Source organism: Dendropsophus ebraccatus, chromosome 13, assembly GCF_027789765.1.
Source record: "Dendropsophus ebraccatus isolate aDenEbr1 chromosome 13, aDenEbr1.pat, whole genome shotgun sequence".
Taxonomy (NCBI): domain Eukaryota; kingdom Metazoa; phylum Chordata; class Amphibia; order Anura; family Hylidae; genus Dendropsophus; species Dendropsophus ebraccatus.
In genome coordinates, this window is record NC_091466.1 from 2,046,235 (window position 1) to 2,067,423 (window position 21,189).

Genomic DNA, 21,189 nt, shown 5'->3' on the forward strand with positions numbered 1-21,189 from the left:
TTCATTATTATTATTCAAAAAGGTCAAAAAGGTTAGAACAATACATTCTGTGCAATGATACTTTCACATTATTCCCACTGTAACAGACAGTAACTTTCCTCTGAGAATGTCCTTGAACGCTGATAAACATGTCTCTGAGGGAAATAGTTCTTGAGACAAAACATTCTTTCTAGTGTCATATCAGAAGTTTTCCAAGGTAAGAAATGGTCCAACTATAAGTTAACCCTATCAGGGACTCTCTAATGTGCTGGAGCTTCTGAGCAAGAGGCAGGGCCGTATTTGTCACTAGGCACCCGTGGTCCGGTGCCTAGGGCGGCGCCCTGGGGGGGGGGGCGGCACCCGCAGGGAACACTTTTTTTATTATTAAAAAAAATAAAAAAAACGTCCGTAGGCACCGGCCCACGGGTGCCTAGTCCGCGCCGAGGGGGGGGGAGGTGTGACGGAGCGGCCGGGAGCAGGCTGGTTCCCTCCCCCCATGCAGCGCCGAGGTCCGGGGTCCGGGGTGCGAGGCAGGGGGTGAGCTTCCGGCACACACAGTCTGACAGAGGCCGGAAGCTCCCAGCTGCAGCCCCGCGTTCCTGGATCTTCTCTCCGGCGATGACGTCACATCACGTGAGCGCCGCCGAGCAGGAGAGAAGATCCGGGCACGCGGGGCTGCAGCTGTGAGCTTCCGGCCTCTGTCAGACTGTGTGCACCGGAAGCTCACCCCCTGCCTCGCACCCCGGACCCCGGACCTCGGCGCTGCATGGGGGGAGGGAACCAGCCTGCCCACCAGCCTGCTCCCGGCCGCTCCGTCTCCCTCCAGCCCCACAGCGTCTGCCCGCCCCCCCTGCATCCTCAGCTGCCCCCCTGCTGGGGGGCAGCCTCTCACCTGCCCCCCAGCCTCTCACCTACCCCCCAGCCTCTCACCTGCCCCCCAGCCTCTCACCTACCCCTCAGCCTCTCACCTGCCCCCCAGCCTCTCACCTACCCCCCAGCCTCTCACCTGCCCCCCAGCCTCTCACCTACCCCCCAGCCTCTCACCTGCCCCCCAGCCTCTCACCTGCCCCTCAGCCTCTCACCTGCCCCCCAGCCTCTCACCTGCCCCCCAGCCTCTCACCTGCCCCTCAGCCTCTCACCTGCCCCCCAGCCTCTCACCTGCCCCCCAGCCTCTCACCTGCCCCCCAGCCTCTCACCTGCCCCCCAGCCTCTCACCTACCCCCCAGCCTCTCACCTGCCCCTCAGCCTCTCACCTGCCCCCCAGCCTCTCACCTGCCCCCCAGCCTATCACCTGCCCCCCAGCCTCTCACCTGCCCCCCAGCCTCTCACCTGCCCCCCAGCCTCTCACCTGCCCCTCAGCCTCTCACCTGCCCCCCAGCCTATCACCTGCCCCCCAGCCTCTCACCTACCCCCCAGCCTCTCACCTGCCCCTCAGCCTCTCACCTGCCCCCCAGCCTATCACCTGCCCCCCAGCCTCTCACCTACCCCCCAGCCTCTCACCTGCCCCCCAGCCTCTCACCTGCCCCCCAGCCTCTCACCTGCCCCTCAGCCTCTCACCTGCCCCCCAGCCTATCACCTGCCCCCCAGCCTCTCACCTGCCCCCCAGCCTCTCACCTGCCCCTCAGCCTCTCACCTGCCCCCCAGCCTCTCCCCTGCCCCCCAGCCTCTCACCTGCCCCTCAGCCTCTCACCTGCCCCCCAGCCTCTCACCTGCCCCCCAGCCTCTCCCCTGCCCCCCAGCCTCTCACCTGCCCCTCAGCCTCTCACCTGCCCCCCAGCCGCTCCCCTGCCCCCCAGCCTCTCCCCTGCTCCCCCCAGCCTCTCCCCCCAAACCTCAGCCTCTCCCACTGCCCCCCAGCCTCTCCCCCTAACCCTCAGCCTCTCCCCTGCCCCCCAGCCTCTCCCCTGCCCCCCCAGCCTCTCCACCTAACCCTCAGCCTCTCCCCCTAACCCTCAGCCTCTCCCCCTAACCCTCAGCCTCTCCCCTGGTCCCCAGCCTCTCCCCCCTGCATTCTCAGCCTCTCCCCTGCCCCCAGCCTCTCTCCCCTGCATTCTCAGCTGCTCCCCAGCCTCCCAGCCCCTCCCCCTGACCCCCAGCTTCTCCCTCTGACCCCCAGCCTCTCCCCCTGAATCCCAGCTTCTTCCCTGCCCCCCTACCGCTCCCCCTGACCCCCCGCCTCTCCCCCTGAGCCCCAGCCCCCCCTGAACCCCAGCTTCTCCCCTGCCACCCTAGCTGCCCCTCCCTACTGGTCCCCTGCCCCCCAGCTGCTCTCCCTTTCCCCCAGCTGCTCTCCCTTTCCCCCAGCTGCTCTCCCTTTCCCCCAGCTGCTCTCCCTTTCCCCCAGCTGCTCTCCCTTTCCCCCAGCTGCTCTCCCTTTCCCCCAGCTGCTCTCCCTTTCCCCCAGCTGCTCTCCCTTTCCCCCAGCTGCCTCCCTTCCTCAGTCCCCCCTAGCTGCCTCCCTTCCCCAGTCCCCCTGTCGCCCCAGCTGCCTCCCTTTCCCAGTCACCCCCAGCTGCCTCCCTTTCCCAGTCACCCCCAGCTGCCTCCCTTTCCCAGTCACCCCCAGCTGCTTCCCTTCCCCAGTCACCCCCAGCTGCCTCCCTTCCCCAGTCACCCCCAGCTGCCTCCCTTCCCCAGTCACCCCCAGCTGCCTCCCTTCCCCAGTCACCCCCAGCTGCCTCCCTTCCCCAGTCACCCCCAGCTGCCTCCCTTCCCCAGTCACCCCCAGCTGCCTCCCTTCCCCAGTCACCCCCAGCTGCCTCCCTTCCCCAGTCACCCCCAGCTGCCTCCCTTTCCCAGTCACCCCCAGCTGCCTCCCTTTCCCAGTCACCCCCAGCTGCCTCCCTTTCCCAGTCACCCCCAGCTGCCTCCCTTTCCCAGTCACCCCCAGCTGCCTCTCCTTCCCCAGTCACCCCCAGCTGCCTCCCTTCCCCAGTCACCCCAGCTGCCTCCCTTCCCCAGTCACCCCAGCTGCCTCCCTTCCTCAGCCCCACCCCCCAGCTGCCTCCCTTCCCCAGTCACCCCCAGCTGCCTCCCTTCCCCAGTCACCCCCAGCTGCCTCCCTTCCCCAGTCACCCCCAGCTGCCTCCCTTCCTCAGCCCCCCCAGCTGCCTCCCTTTCCCAGTCACCCCCAGCTGCCTCCCTTTCCCAGTCACCCCCAGCTGCCTCCCTTTCCCAGTCACCCCCAGCTGCCTCCCTTTCCCAGTCACCCCCAGCTGCCTCCCTTTCCCAGTCACCCCCAGCTGCCTCCCTTTCCCAGTCACCCCCAGCTGCCTCCCTTTCCCAGTCACCCCCAGCTGCCTCCCTTCCCCAGTCACCCCCAGCTGCCTCCCTTCCCCAGTCACCCCCAGCTGCCTCCCTTCCCCAGTCACCCCCAGATGCCCCTGCAGACAAGTTGTGGTCGGAGAAGTCTTCATGATGGAGAAGAAAGCAAAAAGTTAGTGACGGCAATCGGAGAAGACGTCCCCTGTGAGTCATTAGTAACTGCACTGTAATTACTTCTATAGTGTGCAGAGCCTGTGTACCATTGGGGTCTATAAGGGTCAGTTTATTGTTTGCGGTAGTGTACTGACACAGCCCCGCGTACACTACAGTACACTAGTGCAAACTTTTTAACTAGGACCCAACTACAACAGCTGCAGGCACTACAACTCCCAGCATATCCTGAGGGCTGCAGACTGTCAGTACTTGCTGGGAGTTGTAGTGCCTACAGCTGTTGTAGTTGGGTCCTAGGTGCATTATACACAGTATTCTTTGTGGCATATAAGAATACATAGATCTGTGGGGGCTCAGTGTAGGGAGGTGACCGCAGAACATCACTAATAGGGGATAGAACAAAAACATCTCCCCCTATCCCCTATTAGTGATGTTCTGGGGTCACTTCCCTGCACTGAGCCCCCACAGATCTATGTATTCTGATCTCCCACAACGCCTCCAGGACCCAACTACAACAGCTGCAGGCACTACAACTCCCAGCATATCCTGAGGGCTGCAGACTGTCAGTACTTGCTGGGAGTTGTAGTGCCTACAGCTGTTGTAGTTGGGTCCTAGGTGCATTATACACAGTATTCTTTGTGGCATATAAGAATACATAGATCTGTGGGGGCTCAGTGTAGGGAGGTGACCGCAGAACATCACTAATAGGGGATAGAACAAAAACATCTCCCCCTATCCCCTATTAGTGATGTTCTGGGGTCACTTCCCTGCACTGAGCCCCCACAGATCTATGTATTCTGATCTCCCACAACGCCTCCAGGACCCAACTACAACAGCTGTAGGCACTACAACTCCCAGAACAGTCTGCAGCCCTCAGGATATGCTGGGAGTTGTAGTGCCTGCAGCTGTTGTAGTTGGGTCCTAGGTGCATCATACACTGTATTCTTTGTGGCGTATAAGAATACATAGATCTGTGGGGGCTCAGTGCAGGGAAGTGACCCCAGAACAGCACTAATAGGGGATAGGGGGAGATGTTGTTGTTCTATCCCTATTAGTGCTGTTCTGGGGTCACGTCCCTGCACTGAGCCCCCACAGATCTTTGTATTCTTATATGCCACAAAGCATCCAGTGTATTGGACCCAACTACAACAGCTGCAGGCACTACAATCCCCAGCATGTACTGACAGTCTACAGCCCTCAGGATATGCTGGGAGTTGTAGTGCCTGGAGCTGTTGTAGTTGGGTCCTAGGTGCATTATACACTGGATGCTTTGTGGCATATAAGTATACATAGATCTGTGGGGGCTCAGTGCAGGGAAGTGACCCCAGAACATCACTAATAGGGATAGGGGGAGATGTTTTTGTTCTATCCCCTATTAGTGATGTTCTGGGGTCACTTCCCTGCACTGAGCCCCCACAGATCTCTTTATTCTTATATGCCACAAAGCCTCCAGTGTATAGGACCCAACTACAACAGCTGCAGGCACTACAACTCCCAGCATGTACTGACAGTCTGCAGCCCTCAGGATATGCTGGGAGTTGTAGTACAGTAGTACAATCCTATGATAACTGCCGCTGTAGACAGATGTATTACTGGACCTTCAGGGCTGATGGTTGTCACCCACAGATTGCAGCCACCAGGAGCCTCTGCACACAGTGATTTATTACAGGGTTGTCCTCTCAGAGACTACAACTCCCAGCATACCCTGAGAGCTGTATAAATGGAGGGTGTTCTGAGATTTGTCACAGATACAGATGAATTCAGGAAAGAAGCGGGTCAGCATGTCGTGTCTCACTGGTTCTATATTGGTGGCTCCAGGTACCCCAGTCCAACACTGGACAGAACCAGTCCCCCGGCCTCCTTCCTTCCTCCATCACGTCTGTTTGATGAGAATAGCGGGCATCAAGCAGAGCGACACCCAAGTGCCAGGGGGGGCGGGGGGTGAGGGGGGGGGGGTGAGGGGGGGGGCGCCTCTGCGTGCAAAGTGCCTAGGGCAGCATGAACTCTAAATACAGGCCTGGCAAGAGGCCTATATATATGTAGTCATACAGGTACGGTGCAGGTAGGTAAAATCGCATATCCTGGCCTTATCAAGGGGATATCCATAATCCTTTGCAGCCGGGCAATAGGCAGCAAGGCACCCTTCTGCGACCTAACACTTACTCCTTCACTATATGTATTTGAGCTAGTAAACATATACATATACACGAGCTAGAATTGATATGTAAAATCTTGAGGTGGAAAGTGGATCCGCAAGGGAATTTTTGTCACAGAAATTCTGCCACGTGAGCAACAGTGCGGAAATCCTATAAAGATCAATGGGACACTGCTTCGTTCTTACTTTAAGAACTAGGAAGTGTCTGCATAAAGTTCTTACTTTACGGGCAGAATTTGAAGCAGAATCTGCTGCTGACTCCGCACAGATTCCTCAGTGTTAACATACCCTAACTTTGTTATACTCTGGACTGTTGCCTTCCTCCACTCAAGACACACTTCAGCCAGGTCGGGGTTCCCTAGGCGTCTTCTGATGTCTCACTCCTGGTCCTTCTCTCCAAACCAAATGCAAAAGGACTGGTGGAGTAGAAGGTGCGGGTGCATGAGAGGGTACTGTTCTCTTCCTAGCCCACATGAGAATTAGCCGTTAAGGTTCTTAGAGAGAGGGCTCAGCTAGGAATGACAGCCTTGGGAACTGCTGCACACTCACAGCTTTACAGCCTTGGGAACTGCTGCACACTCACAGCTTTACTGCCTTGGGAACTGCTGCACACTCACAGCATTACAGCCTTGGGAACTGCTGCACACTCACAGCTTTACTGCCTTGGGAACTGCTGCACACTCACAGCTTTACTGCCTCGGGGGGACTGCTGCACACTCACAGCTTTACAGCCTTGGGAACTGCTGCACACTCACAGCATTACAGCCTTGGGAACTGCTGCACACTCACAGCTTTACTGCCTTGGGAACTGCTGCACACTCACAGCTTTACAGCCTTGGGAACTGCTGCACACTCACAGCATTACAGCCTTGGGAACTGCTGCACACTCACAGCTTTACAGCCTTGGGAACTGCTGCACACTCACAGCTTTACAGCCTTGGGAACTGCTGCACACTCACAGCATTACAGCCTTGGGAACTGCTGCACACTCACAGCTTTACAGCCTTGGGATAACTGCTGCACACTCACAGCTTTACTGCCTCAGGATAACTGCTGCACACTCACAGCTTTACAGCCTTGGGATAACTGCTGCACACTCACAGCTTTACAGCCTCAGGAACTGCTGCACACTCACAGCTTTACAGCCTTGGGAACTGCTGCACACTCACAGCTTTACAGCCTTGGGAACTGCTGCACACTCACAGCATTACAGCCTTGGGAACTGCTGCACACTCACAGCTTTACAGCCTTGGGAACTGCTGCACACTCACAGCTTTACTGCCTTGGGGGGTCTGCTGCACACTCACAGCTTTACAGCCTTGGGAACTGCTGCACACTCACAGCTTTACTGCCTCGGGGGGACTGCTGCACACTCACAGCTTTACAGCCTTGGGAACTGCTGCACACTCACAGCATTACAGCCTTGGGAACTGCTGCACACTCACAGCTTTACTGCCTTGGGAACTGCTGCACACTCACAGCTTTACAGCCTTGGGAACTGCTGCACACTCACAGCATTACAGCCTTGGGAACTGCTGCACACTCACAGCTTTACAGCCTTGGGAACTGCTGCACACTCACAGCTTTACAGCCTTGGGAACTGCTGCACACTCACAGCATTACAGCCTTGGGAACTGCTGCACACTCACAGCTTTACAGCCTTGGGATAACTGCTGCACACTCACAGCTTTACTGCCTCAGGATAACTGCTGCACACTCACAGCTTTACAGCCTTGGGATAACTGCTGCACACTCACAGCTTTACAGCCTCAGGAACTGCTGCACACTCACAGCTTTACAGCCTTGGGAACTGCTGCACACTCACAGCTTTACAGCCTTGGGAACTGCTGCACACTCACAGCTTTACAGCCTTGGGAACTGCTGCACACTCACAGCATTACAGCCTTGGGAACTGCTGCACACTCACAGCTTTACAGCCTTGGGAACTGCTGCACACTCACAGCTTTACTGCCTTGGGGGGTCTGCTGCACACTCACAGCTTACTGCCTCAGGATAACTGCTGCACACTCACAGCTTTACTGCCTCAGGATAACTGCTGCACACTCACAGCTTTACTGCCTCAGGATAACTGCTGCACACTCACAGCTTTACTGCCTCGGGGGGACTGCTGCACACTCACAGCTTTACTGCCTCGGGAGGACTGCTGCACACTCACAGCTTTACTGCCTCGGGATGACTGCTGCACACTCACAGCTTTACTGCCTCGGGAACTGCTGCACACTCACAGCTTTACTGCCTCGGGAGGACTGCTGCACACTCACAGCTTTACTGCCTCGGGGGGACTGCTGCACACTCACAGCTTGACTGCCTCGGGGGGACTGCTGCACACTCACAGCTTGATGGCCTCGGGGGGACTGCCCCACGCTCACAGCTTTACTGCCTCGGGGGGACTGCCCCACGCTCACAGCTTTACTGCCTCGGGGGGACTGCCCCACGCTCACAGCTTTACTGCCTCGGGGGGACTGCCCCACGCTCACAGCTTGATGGCCTTGGGGGGACTGCCCCACGCTCACAGCTTTACTGCCTCAGGATAACTGCTGCACACTCACAGCTTTACTGCCTCGGGAGGACTGCTGCACACTCACAGCTTGACTGCCTCGGGGGGACTGCCCCACGCTCACAGCTTGATGGCCTCGGGGGGACTGCCCCACGCTCACAGCTTGATGGCCTCGGGGGGACTGCCCCACGCTCACAGCTTGATGGCCTCGGGGGGACTGCCCCACGCTCACAGCTTGATGGCCTCGGGGGGACTGCCCCACGCTCACAGATTGAAGATGTCCAGGGGATTGCTGCACACTTAGCGGCTTATTCCAGGGAGCGATAATCGGCCGATTCGGGCGATTATCGCTCCGTAGAATAAATACAACATGGAGCACGTGGGACCTGGGGAGAAGACTGCAAGAGGAGCCCTGCAGCCTGGACAGGTAATGTATAAAGTTTAAGCAAGGACATTGGTAATGATGTCCATGCGGCCTTTGTTAAACGATAATCGGGCCGTGGAATAGGCTCAGTAAACGAGCGCCAATCTAGCAAATCGGCATTCGTTTACATTTATTATCAGGTCCCCATTGGCCTAAGGAAAAATACCCTAAGGGAAGCTGGATAGCCTCAGGGGGACTGCTGCACACTCACAGCTTGCCAGGGGCCATTGTGGTATATCCTCCTCCTCAGGCCACGCTTATAGGACTTTAGGATGGCCAGACTCCAGACTCATATCATAGGCCCGGCCAGGTACCAGCTCTCCGGGACACTACATGTACAGACCCCTCTCATATCATAGGCCCGGCCAGGTACCAGCTCTCCGGGACACTACATGTACAGACCCCTCTCATATCATAGGCCCGGCCAGGTACCAGCTCTCTGGGACACTACATGTACAGACCCCTCTCATATCATAGGCCCGGCCAGGTACCAGCTCTCCAGGACACTACATGTACAGACCCCTCTCATATCATAGGCCCGGCCAGGTACCAGCTCTCCGGGACACTACATGTACAGACCCCTCTCATATCATAGGCCCGGCCAGGTACCAGCTCTCCGGGACACTACATGTACACTCACCGGCCACTTTATTAGGTACACCATGCTAGTAACGGGTTGGACCCCCTTTTGCCTTCAGAACTGCCCCAATTCTTGGTGGCATAGATACAACAAGGTGCTGGAAGCTTCCTCAGAGATTTTGGTCCATAGTGACATGATGGCATCACACAGTTGCCGCAGATTTGTCGGCTGCACATCCATGATGCCAATCTCCCGTTCCACCACATCCCAAAGATGCTCTATTGGATTGAGATCTGGTGACTGTGGAGGCCATTGGAGTACAGTGACCTCATTGTCATGTTCAAGAAACCAGTCTGAGATGATTCTAGCTTTATGACATGGCGCATTATCCTGCTGAAAGTAGCCATCAGATGTTGGGTCCATTGTGGTCATAAAGGGATGGACATGGTCAGCAACAATACGCAGGTAGGCTGTGGCGTTGCAACCATGCTCAATTGGTACCAAGGGGCCCAAAGAGTGCCAAGAAAATATTCCCCACACCATGACACCACCACCACCAGCCTGAACCGTTGATACAAGGCAGGATGGATCCATGCTTTCATGTTGTTGACGCCAAATTCTGACCCTACCATCCGAATGTCGCAGCAGAAATCGAGACTCATCAGACCAGGCAACGTTTTTCCAATCTTCTACTGTCCAATTTCGATGAGCTTGTGCAAATTGTAGCCTCAGTTTCCTGTTCTTAGCTGAGCGGAGTGGCCCCCGGTGTGGTCTTCTGCTGCTGTAGCCCATCTGCCTCAGAGTTGGCCGTACTGTGCGCTCAGAGATGCTCTTCGGCCTACCTTGGCTGTAACGGTTGGCTATTTGAGTCACTGTTGCCTTTCTATCAGCTGGAACCAGTCTGCCCATTCTCCTCTGACCTCTGGCATCAACAAGGCATTTCCGCCCACAGAACTGCCGCTCACTGGATGTTTTTTCTTTTTCGGACCATTCTCTGTAAACCCTAGAGATGGTTGTGCGTGAAAATCCCAGTAGATCAGCAGTTTCTGAAATACTCAGACCAGCCCTTCTGGCACCAACAACCATGCCACGTTCAAAGGCCTTCACATCACCTTTCTTCCCCATACTGATGCTCGGTTTGAACTGCAGGAGATTGTCTTGACCATGTCTACATGCCTAAATGTTGCCGCCATGTGATTGGCTAATTAGAAATTAAGTGGTAACGTGCAGTTGGACAGGTGTACCTAATAAAGTGGCCGGTGAGTGTACAGACCCCTCTCATATCATAGGCCCGGCCAGGTAACAGCTCTCTGGGAAACTACATGTACAGACCCCTCTCATATCATAGGCCCGGCCTGGAGCCAGCTCTCCCGGACACTACATGTACAGATCCCTCTCATATCATAGGCCGGGCCAGGTACCAGCTCTCCCGGACACTACATGTACAGACCCCTCTCATATCATAGGCCCGGCCAGGTACCAGCTCTCCGGGACACTACATGTACAGACCCCTCTCATATCATAGGCCCGGCCAGGTACCAGCTCTCCAGGACACTACATGTACAGACCCCTCTCATATCATAGGCCCGGCCAGGTACAAGCTCTCCGGGACACTACATGTACAGACCCCTCTCATATCATAGGCCCGGCCAGGTACCATCTCTCCCGGACACTACATGTACAGACCCCTCTCATATCATAGGCCCGGCCAGGTACAAGCTCTCCGGGACACTACATGTACAGACCCCTCTCATATCATAGGCCCGGCCAGGTACCAGCTCTCCGGGACACTACATGTACAGACCCCTCTCATATCATAGGCCCGGCCAGGTACCAGCTCTCTGGGAAACTACATGTACAGACCCCTCTCATATCATAGGCCCGGCCAGGTACCAGCTCTCCCGGACACTACATGTACAGACCCCTCTCATATCATAGGCCTGGCCAGGTACCAGCTCTCCAGGACACTACATGTACAGACCCCTCTCATATCATAGGCCCGGCCAGGTACCATCTCTCCGGGACACTACATGTACAGACCCCTCTCATATCATAGGCCCGGCCAGGTACAAGCTCTCCCGGACACTACATGTACAGACCCCTCTCATATCATAGGCCCGGCCAGGTACAAGCTCTCTGGGAAACTACATGTACAGACCCCTCTCATATCATAAGCCCGGCCAGGTACCAGCTCTCCAGGACACTACATGTACAGACCCCTCTCATATCATAAGCCCGGCCAGGTACCAGCTCTCCAGGACACTACATGTACAGACCCCTCTCATATCATAGGCCCGGCCAGGTACCAGCTCTCCGGGACACTACATGTACAGACCCCTCTCATATCATAGGCCCGGCCAGGTACCAGCTCTCCGGGACACTACATGTACAGACCCCTCTCATATCATAGGCCCGGCCAGGTACCAGCTCTCCGGGACACTACATGTACAGACCCCTCTCATATCATAGGCCCGGCCAGGTACCATCTCTCCGGGACACTACATGTACAGACCCCTCTCATATCATAGGCCTGGCCAGGTACCAGCTCTCCTGGACACTACATGTACAGACCCCTCTCATATCATAGGCCCGGCCAGGTACCAGCTCTCCGGGACACTACATGTACAGACCCCTCTCATATCATAGGCCCGGCCAGGTACCAGCTCTCCAGGACACTACATGTACAGACCCCTCTCATATCATAGGCCCGGCCAGGTACCAGCTCTCCGGGACACTACATGTACAGACCCCTCTCATATCATAGGCCCGGCCAGGTACCAGCTCTCCAGGACACTACATGTACAGACCCCTCTTATATCATAGGCCCGGCCAGGTACCATCTCTCCGGGACACTACATGTACAGACCCCTCTCATATCATAGGCCCGGCCAGGTACAAGCTCTCCAGGACACTACATGTACAGACCCCTCTCATATCATAGGCCCGGCCAGGTACCATCTCTCCGGGACACTACATGTACAGACCCCTCTCATATCATAAGCCCGGCCAGGTACCAGCTCTCCAGGACACTACATGTACAGACCCCTCTCATATCATAGGCCCGGCCAGGTACAAGCTCTCCGGGACACTACATGTACAGACCCCTCTCATATCATAGGCCCGGCCAGGTACAAGCTCTCCGGGACACTACATGTACAGACCCCTCTCATATCATAGGCCCGGCCAGTTACCAGCTCTCCGGGACACTACATGTACAGACCCCTCTCATATCATAGGCCCGGCCAGGTACCAGCTCTCCGGGACACTACATGTACAGACCCCTCTCATATCATAAGCCCGGCCAGGTACCAGCTCTCCGGGACACTACATGTACAGACCCCTCTCATATCATAGGCCCGGCCAGGTACAAGCTCTCCGGGACACTACATGTACAGACCCCTCTCATATCATAAGCCCGGCCAGGTACCAGCTCTCCAGGACACTACATGTACAGATCCCTCTCATATCATAGGCCCGGCCAGGTACCATCTCTCCGGGACACTACATGTACAGACCCCTCTCATATCATAGGCCCGGCCAGGTACCAGCTCTCTGGGAAACTACATGTACAGACCCCTCTCATATCATAGGCCTGGCCAGTTACCAGCTCTCCGGGACACTACATGTACAGACCCCTCTCATATCATAAGCCCGGCCAGGTACCAGCTCTCCGGGACACTACATGTACAGACCCCTCTCATATCATAGGCCCGGCCAGGTACCAGCTCTCCGGGACACTACATGTACAGACCCCTCTCATATCATAGGCCCGGCCAGGTACCAGCTCTCCGGGACACTACATGTACAGACCCCTCTCATATCATAGGCCCGGCCAGGTACAAGCTCTCCGGGAAACTACATGTACAGACCCCTCTCATATCATAGGCCCGGCCAGGTACCAGCTCTCCGGGACACTACATGTACAGACCCCTCTCATATCATAAGCCCGGCCAGGTACCAGCTCTCCCGGACACTACATGTACAGACCCCTCTCATATCATAGGCCCGGCCAGGTACCATCTCTCCGGGACACTACATGTACAGACCCCTCTCATATCATAGGCCCGGCCAGGTACCAGCTCTCCCGGACACTACATGTACAGACCCCTCTCATATCATAGGCCCGGCCAGGTACCAGCTCTCCCGGACACTACATGTACAGACCCCTCTCATATCATAGGCCCGGCCAGGTACCAGCTCTCCGGGACACTACATGTACAGACCCCTCTCATATCATAAGCCCGGCCAGGTACCAGCTCTCCAGGACACTACATGTACAGACCCCTCTCATATCATAAGCCCGGCCAGGTACCAGCTCTCTGGGACCCCCATAAGCTCTTGCCCGTGACTAGCGGTTTCCTATAGAGGACGGGCCAGGCCAGAGGGAAAAATATGCAATAGTGCAAAAGTGCTCATTTTTAGTCACATCGACTCTGGAAAAATTGTGTTGAAAACTGATGAAAAAGCTTGAAATTTCCCCAAGGACCAAACAACAAGAGCTTTAGGCTGCATTCACACATCCCGTACAATTTTAGGGACCATTGATGTGCCATTCACATGCCATTCACATGAACTGTGCCACAACCCACACCCAAACAAATATGACATGTCCTCGTGCAGATCGCGGCATGGATCCCCCCCCCACGCAAGCATGATGTGCTCTCCTGTCATCGCATCTACTACTCACTTACTCCCCTGGACCGGCCTGAACTACAGCATAGCTTTCGATGACTGTGTGTAGCCAGGCGGTCCTAGGTGACATGTCAGTGTGGTGTCCCACCACGGGTGATGCTAGCATATACACCTTTTGCAAAAGCCTGTACTCCAAGTAAATGTGGTGATGTAGTTGTACCTAAGTTTTGTCACTAGATGTATAGCTTGTATGTATATCTTGTACTTATGGATTGCACAGCTGTGGTACTCAAAGGGTTATTGTTGTTTGTGACTTGTGCACCGATTAAAGTTCTTTTCTCTTCTCTACCTATCTCTTTTGTCCTTCTTTCTCTTGCACTCTCTTCTCACCCACTCACAGCAGGTATTCCATGCCCTGTAGGAGGCAGGGGCGTATTAACTCTACCATAGGCCCCCGGGCTGTTCTCCAATACTGCCCCTCCCCCCCCCCCCACACACTACTATACATATGGCAGCACTAGCAGCGGAGTGTTCATATAATGTCAAAATCGTGGTCAAAAAAGCAATTTTTTTGCTAATCATGGCAAAATTGTATCCAGGGACAATACTCCACTGACAGTACAAGTCTGTTTGGGAGACCATGGGCCCCCCAGGAGCTCAGGGCCCCGGGCTACCGCCTGAAAAGGACCTACTATAATCCACTACTAGTAGGAGGTAGTCACATGAGGAGAGGAAGTGCTAAGTAGTCTTAGTAACCAGAACGGTCCCTACAGCAGTCGCGATGCCAGGTCACAGGGGAAAGGGTATAGCCAGCCTGACTAACATAAAAGCAGGTGTGCCCACCGGCACTGGCATCACAAGAGCCTAACATCTGGCTGACCACCACAGCGCCATCTATCCAGTGACCACAGGAGTGCACCACATCAGCGTTACCACAGAGCAAAGAGGGGGGCTGAGATACATCAGATACATAAACTGATCTGTGGGATCAGGGGGGCTGAGATACATCAGATACATAAAAAACTGATCTGTGGGATCAGGGAGGCTGAGATACATCAGATACATAAAAAACTGATCTGTGGGATCAGGGGGGCTGAGATACATCAGATACATAAAAAACTGATCTGTGGGATCAGGGGGGCTGAGATACATCAGATACATAAACTGATCTGTAGGATCAGGGGGGCTGAAATACATCAGATACATAAACTGATCTGTAGGATCAGGGGGGCTGAGATACATCAGATACATTATAACTGTGTGATCTGTAGGATCAGGGAGGCTGAGATACATCAGATACATAAACTGATCTGTGGGATCAGGGGGGCTGAGATACATCAGATACATAAACTGATCTGTGGGATCAGGGGGGCTGAGATACATCAGATACATAAACTGATCTGTGGGATCAGGGGGGCTGAGATACATCAGATACATTATAACTGTGATCTATAGGATCAGGGAGGCTGAGATACATCAGATACATTATAACTGATCTGTAGGATCAGGGGGGCTGAGATACATCAGATACATAAACTGATCTGTAGGATCAGGGGGGCTGAGATACATCAGATACATTATAACTGTGATCTATAGGATCAGGGGGGCTGAGATACATCAGATACATTATAACTGTGTGATCTGTAGGATCAGGGGGGCTGAGATACATCAGATACATTATAACTGTGATCTATAGGATCAGGGGGGCTGAGATACATCAGATACATTATAACTGTGTGATCTGTAGGATCAGGGAGGCTGAGATACATCAGATACATAACTGATCTGTAGGATCAGGGAGGCTGAGATACATCAGATACATTATAACTGTGATCTATAGGATCAGGGGGGCTGAGATACATCAGATACATAAACTTATCTGTGGGATCAGGGGGGCTGAGATACATCAGATACATAAACTGATCTGTAGGATCAGGGGGGCTGAGATACATCAGATACATAAACTGATCTGTGGGATCAAGGGGGGCTGAGATACATCAGATACATTATAACTGTGTGATCTGTAGGATCAGGGGGGCTGAGATACATCAGATACATTATAACTGTGATCTGTAGGATCAGGGGGGCTGAGATACATCAGATACATAAACTGATCTGTGGGATCAGGGGGGCTGAGATACATCAGATACATAAAAAACTGATCTGTGGGATCAGGGGGGCTGAGATACATCAGATACATAAACTGATCTGTGGGATCAGGGGGGCTGAGATACATCAGATACATTATAACTGTGATCTATAGGATCAGGGAGGCTGAGATACATCAGATACATTATAACTGTGTGATCTGTAGGATAAGGGAGGCTGAGATACATCAGATACATTATAACTGTGATCTGTAGGATCAGGGAGGCTGAGATACATCAGATACATTATAACTGTGTGATCTGTGGGATCAGGGAGGCTGAGATACATCAGATACATTATAACTGTGTGATCTGTGGGATCAAGGAGGCTGAGATACATCAGATACATTATAACTGTGATCTGTAGGATCAAGGAGGCTGAGATACATCAGATACGTTATAACTGTGTGATCTGTAGGATCAGGGAGGCTGAGATACATCAGATACATTATAACTGTGTGATCTGTGGGATCAGGGAGGCTGAGATACATCAGATACATTATAACTGTGATCTGTAGGATCAGGGAGGCTGAGATACATCAGATACATTATAACTGTGTGATCTGTGGGATCAGGGAGGCTGAGATACATCAGATACATTATAACTGTGTGATCTGTAGGATCAGGGAGGCTGAGATACATCAGATACATTATAACTGTGTGATCTGTAGGATTAGGGAGGCTGAGATACATCAGATACATTATAACTGTGATCTGTAGGATCAGGGAGGCTGAGATACATCAGATACATTATAACTGTGTGATCTGTAGGATCAGGGAGGCTGAGATACATCAGATACATTATAACTGTGTGATCTGTAGGATCAGGGAGGCTGAGATACATCAGATACATTATAACTGTGATCTGTAGGATCAGGGAGGCTGAGATACTTCAGATACATTATAACTGTGTGATCTGTGGGATCAGGGAGGCTGAGATACATCAGATACATTATAACTGTGTGATCTGTAGGATCAGGGAGGCTGAGATACATCAGATACGTTATAACTGTGTGATCTGTAGGATCAGGGAGGCTGAGATACATCAGATACATTATAACTGTGTGATCTGTAGGATCAGGGAGGCTGAGATACATCAGATACATTATAACTGTGATCTGTAGGATCAGGGAGGCTGAGATACATCAGATACATTATAACTGTGTGATCTGTAGGATCAGGGAGGCTGAGATACATCAGATACATTATAACTGTGTGATCTGTAGGATCAGGGAGGCTGAGATACATCAGATACATTATAACTGTGTGATCTGTAGGATCAGGGAGGCTGAGATACATCAGATACATTATAACTGTGATCTGTAGGATCAGGGAGGCTGAGATACATCAGATACATAAAAAACTGATCTGTAGGATCAGGGAGGCTGAGATACATCAGATACATAACTGATCTGTAGGATCAGGGAGGCTGAGATACATCAGATACATTATAACTGTGATCTGTAGGATCAGGGAGGCTGAGATACATCAGATACATTATAACTGTGTGATCTGTAGGATCAGGGAGGCTGAGATACATCAGATACATAAAAAACTGATCTGTAGGATCAGGGAGGCTGAGATACATCAGATACATAAAAAACTGATCTGTGGGATCAGGGGGGCTGAGATACATCAGATACATTATAACTGTGATCTGTGGGATCAGGGAGGCTGAGATACATCAGATACATTATAACTGTGTGATCTGTGGGATCAGGGAGGCTGAGATACATCAGATACATTATAACTGTGATCTGTAGGATTAGGGAGGCTGAGATACATCAGATACATTATATCTGTGATCTGTAGGATCAGGGAGGCTGAGATACATCAGATACATTATAGCTGTGTGATCTGTAGGATCAGGGAGGCTGAGATACATCAGATACATTATAGCTGCGTGATCTGTAGGATTAGGGAGGCTGAGATACATCAGATACATTATAACTGTGATCTGTAGGATCAGGGAGGCTGAGATACATCAGATACATTATAACTGTGTGATCTGTAGGATCAGGGAGGCTGAGATACTTCAGATACATTATAACTGTGTGATCTGTAGGATCAGGGAGGCTGAGATACATCAGATACATTATAACTGTGTGATCTGTGGGATCAGGGAGGCTGAGATACATCAGATACATTATAACTGTGATCTGTAGGATCAGGGAGGCTGAGATACATCAGATACATTATAACTGTGATCTGTAGGATCAGGGAGGTTGAGATACATCAGATACATTATAACTGTGATCTGTAGGATCAGGGAGGCTGAGATACATCAGATACATTATAACTGTGATCTGTAGGATCAGGGAGGCTGAGATACATCAGATACATTATAACTGTGTGATCTGTAGGATCAGGGAGGCTGAGATACATCAGATACATTATAACTGTGTGATCTGTAGGATCAGGGAGGCTGAGATACATCAGATACATTATAACTGTGATCTGTAGGATCAGGGAGGCTGAGATACATCAGATACATTATAACTGTGATCTGTAGGATCAGGGAGGCTGAGATACATCAGATACATTATAACTGTGTGATCTGTAGGATCAGGGAGGCTGAGATACATCAGATACATTATAACTGTGATCTGTAGGATCAGGGAGGCTGAGATACATCAGATACATTATAACTGTGATCTGTAGGATTAGGGAGGCTGAGATACATCAGATACATTATAACTGTGATCTGTAGGATCAGGGAGGCTGAGATACATCAGATACATTACAACTGTGATCTGTAGGATCAGGGAGGCTGAGATACATCAGATACATTATAACTGTGATCTGTAGGATCAGGGAGGCTGAGATACATCAGATACGTTATAACTGTGTGATCTGTAGGATCAGGGAGGCTGAGATACATCAGATACATTATAACTGTGATCTGTAGGATCAGGGAGGCTGAGATACATCAGATACGTTATAACTGTGTGATCTGTAGGATCAGGGAGGCTGAGATACATCAGATACATTATAACTGTGTGATCTGTAGGATCAGGGAGGCTGAGATACATCAGATACATTATAACTGTGTGATCTGTAGGATCAGGGAGGCTGAGATACATCAGATACATTATAACTGTGTGATCTGTGGGATCAGGGAGGCTGAGATACATCAGATACATTATAACTGTGATCTGTGGGATCAGGGAGGCTGAGATACATCAGATACATTATAACTGTGTGATCTGTAGGATCAGGGAGGCTGAGATACATCAGATACATTATAACTGTGTGATCTGTAGGATCAGGGAGGCTGAGATACATCAGATACATTATAACTGTGTGATCTGTGGGATCAGGGAGGCTGAGATACATCAGATACATTATAACTGTGGGATCTGTGGGATCAGGGAGGCTGAGATACATCAGATACATTATAACTGTGATCTGTAGGATCAGGGAGGCTGAGATACATCAGATACATTATAACTGTGATCTGTGGGATCAGGGAGGCTGAGATACATCAGATACATTATAACTGTGTGATCTGTAGGATCAGGGAGGCTGAGATACATCAGATACATTATAACTGTGTGATCTGTAGGATCAGGGAGGCTGAGATACATCAGATACATTATAACTGTGTGATCTGTAGGATCAGGGAGGCTGAGATACATCAGATACGTTGTAACTGTGTGATCTGTAGGATCAGGGAGGCTGAGATACATCAGATACATTATAACTGTGTGATCTGTAGGATCAGGGAGGCTGAGATACATCAGATACATTATAACTGTGATCTGTAGGATCAGGGAGGCTGAGATACATCAGATACATTATAACTGTGTGATCTGTAGGATCAGGGAGGCTGAGATACATCAGATACATTATAACTGTGTGATCTGTGGGATCAGGGAGGCTGAGATACATCAGATACATTATAACTGTGTGATCTGTAGGATCAGGGAGGCTGAGATACATCAGATACATTATAACTGTGTGATCTGTAGGATCAGGGAGGCTGAGATACATCAGATACATTATAACTGTGATCTGTAGGATCAGGGAGGCTGAGATACATCAGATACATTATAACTGTGTGATCTGTAGGATCAGGGAGGCTGAGATACATCAGATACGTTATAACTGTGTGATCTGTAGGATCAGGGAGGCTGAGATACATCAGATACGTTATAACTGTGTGATCTGTAGGATCAGGGAGGCTGAGATACATCAGATACATTATAACTGTGATCTGTAGGATCAGGGAGGCTGAGATACATCAGATACATTATAACTGTGATTTGTAGGATCAGGGAGGCTGAGATACATCAGATACATTATAACTGTGTGATCTGTAGGATCAGGGAGGCTGAGATACATCAGATACATTATAACTGTGGGATCTGTGGGATCAGGGAGGCTGAGATACATCAGATACATTATAACTGTGATCTGTAGGATCAGGGAGGCTGAGATACATCAGATACATTATAACTGTGGGATCTGTGGGATCAGGGAGGCTGAGATACATCAGATACATTATAACTGTGTGATCTGTAGGATCAGGGAGGCTGAGATACATCAGATACATTATAACTGTGATCTGTAGGATCAGGGAGGCTGAGATACATCAGATACATTATAACTGTGTGATCTGTAGGATCAGGGAGGCTGAGATACATCAGATACATTATAACTGTGTGATCTGTGGGATCAGGGAGGCTGAGATACATCAGATACATTATAACTGTGATCTGTAGGATCAGGGAGGCTGAGATACATCAGATACATTATAACTGTGTGATCTGTAGGATCAGGGAGGCTGAGATACATCAGATACATTATAACTGTGTGATCTGTAGGATCAGGGAGGCTGAGATACATCAGATACATTATAACTGTGATCTGTAGGATCAGGGGGGCTGAGATACATCAGATACATTATAACTGTGATCTGTAGGATCAGGGGGGCTGAGATACATCAGATACATTATAACTGTGATCTGTAGGATCAGGGAGGCTGAGATACATCAGATACATTATAACTGTGTGATCTGTAGGATCAGGGAGGCTAAGATACATCAGATACATTATAACTGTGTGATCTGTAGGATCAGGGAGGCTGAGATACATCAGATACATAAACTGATCTGTAGGATCAAGGGGGCTGAGATACATCAGATACATTATAACTGTGATCTGTAGGATCAGGGAGGCTGAGATACATCAGATACATTATAACTGTGTGATCTGTAGGATCAGGGAGGCTGAGATACATCAAATACATTATAACTGTGTGATCTGTAGGATCAGGGAGGCTGAGATACATCAGATACATTATAACTGTGTGATCTG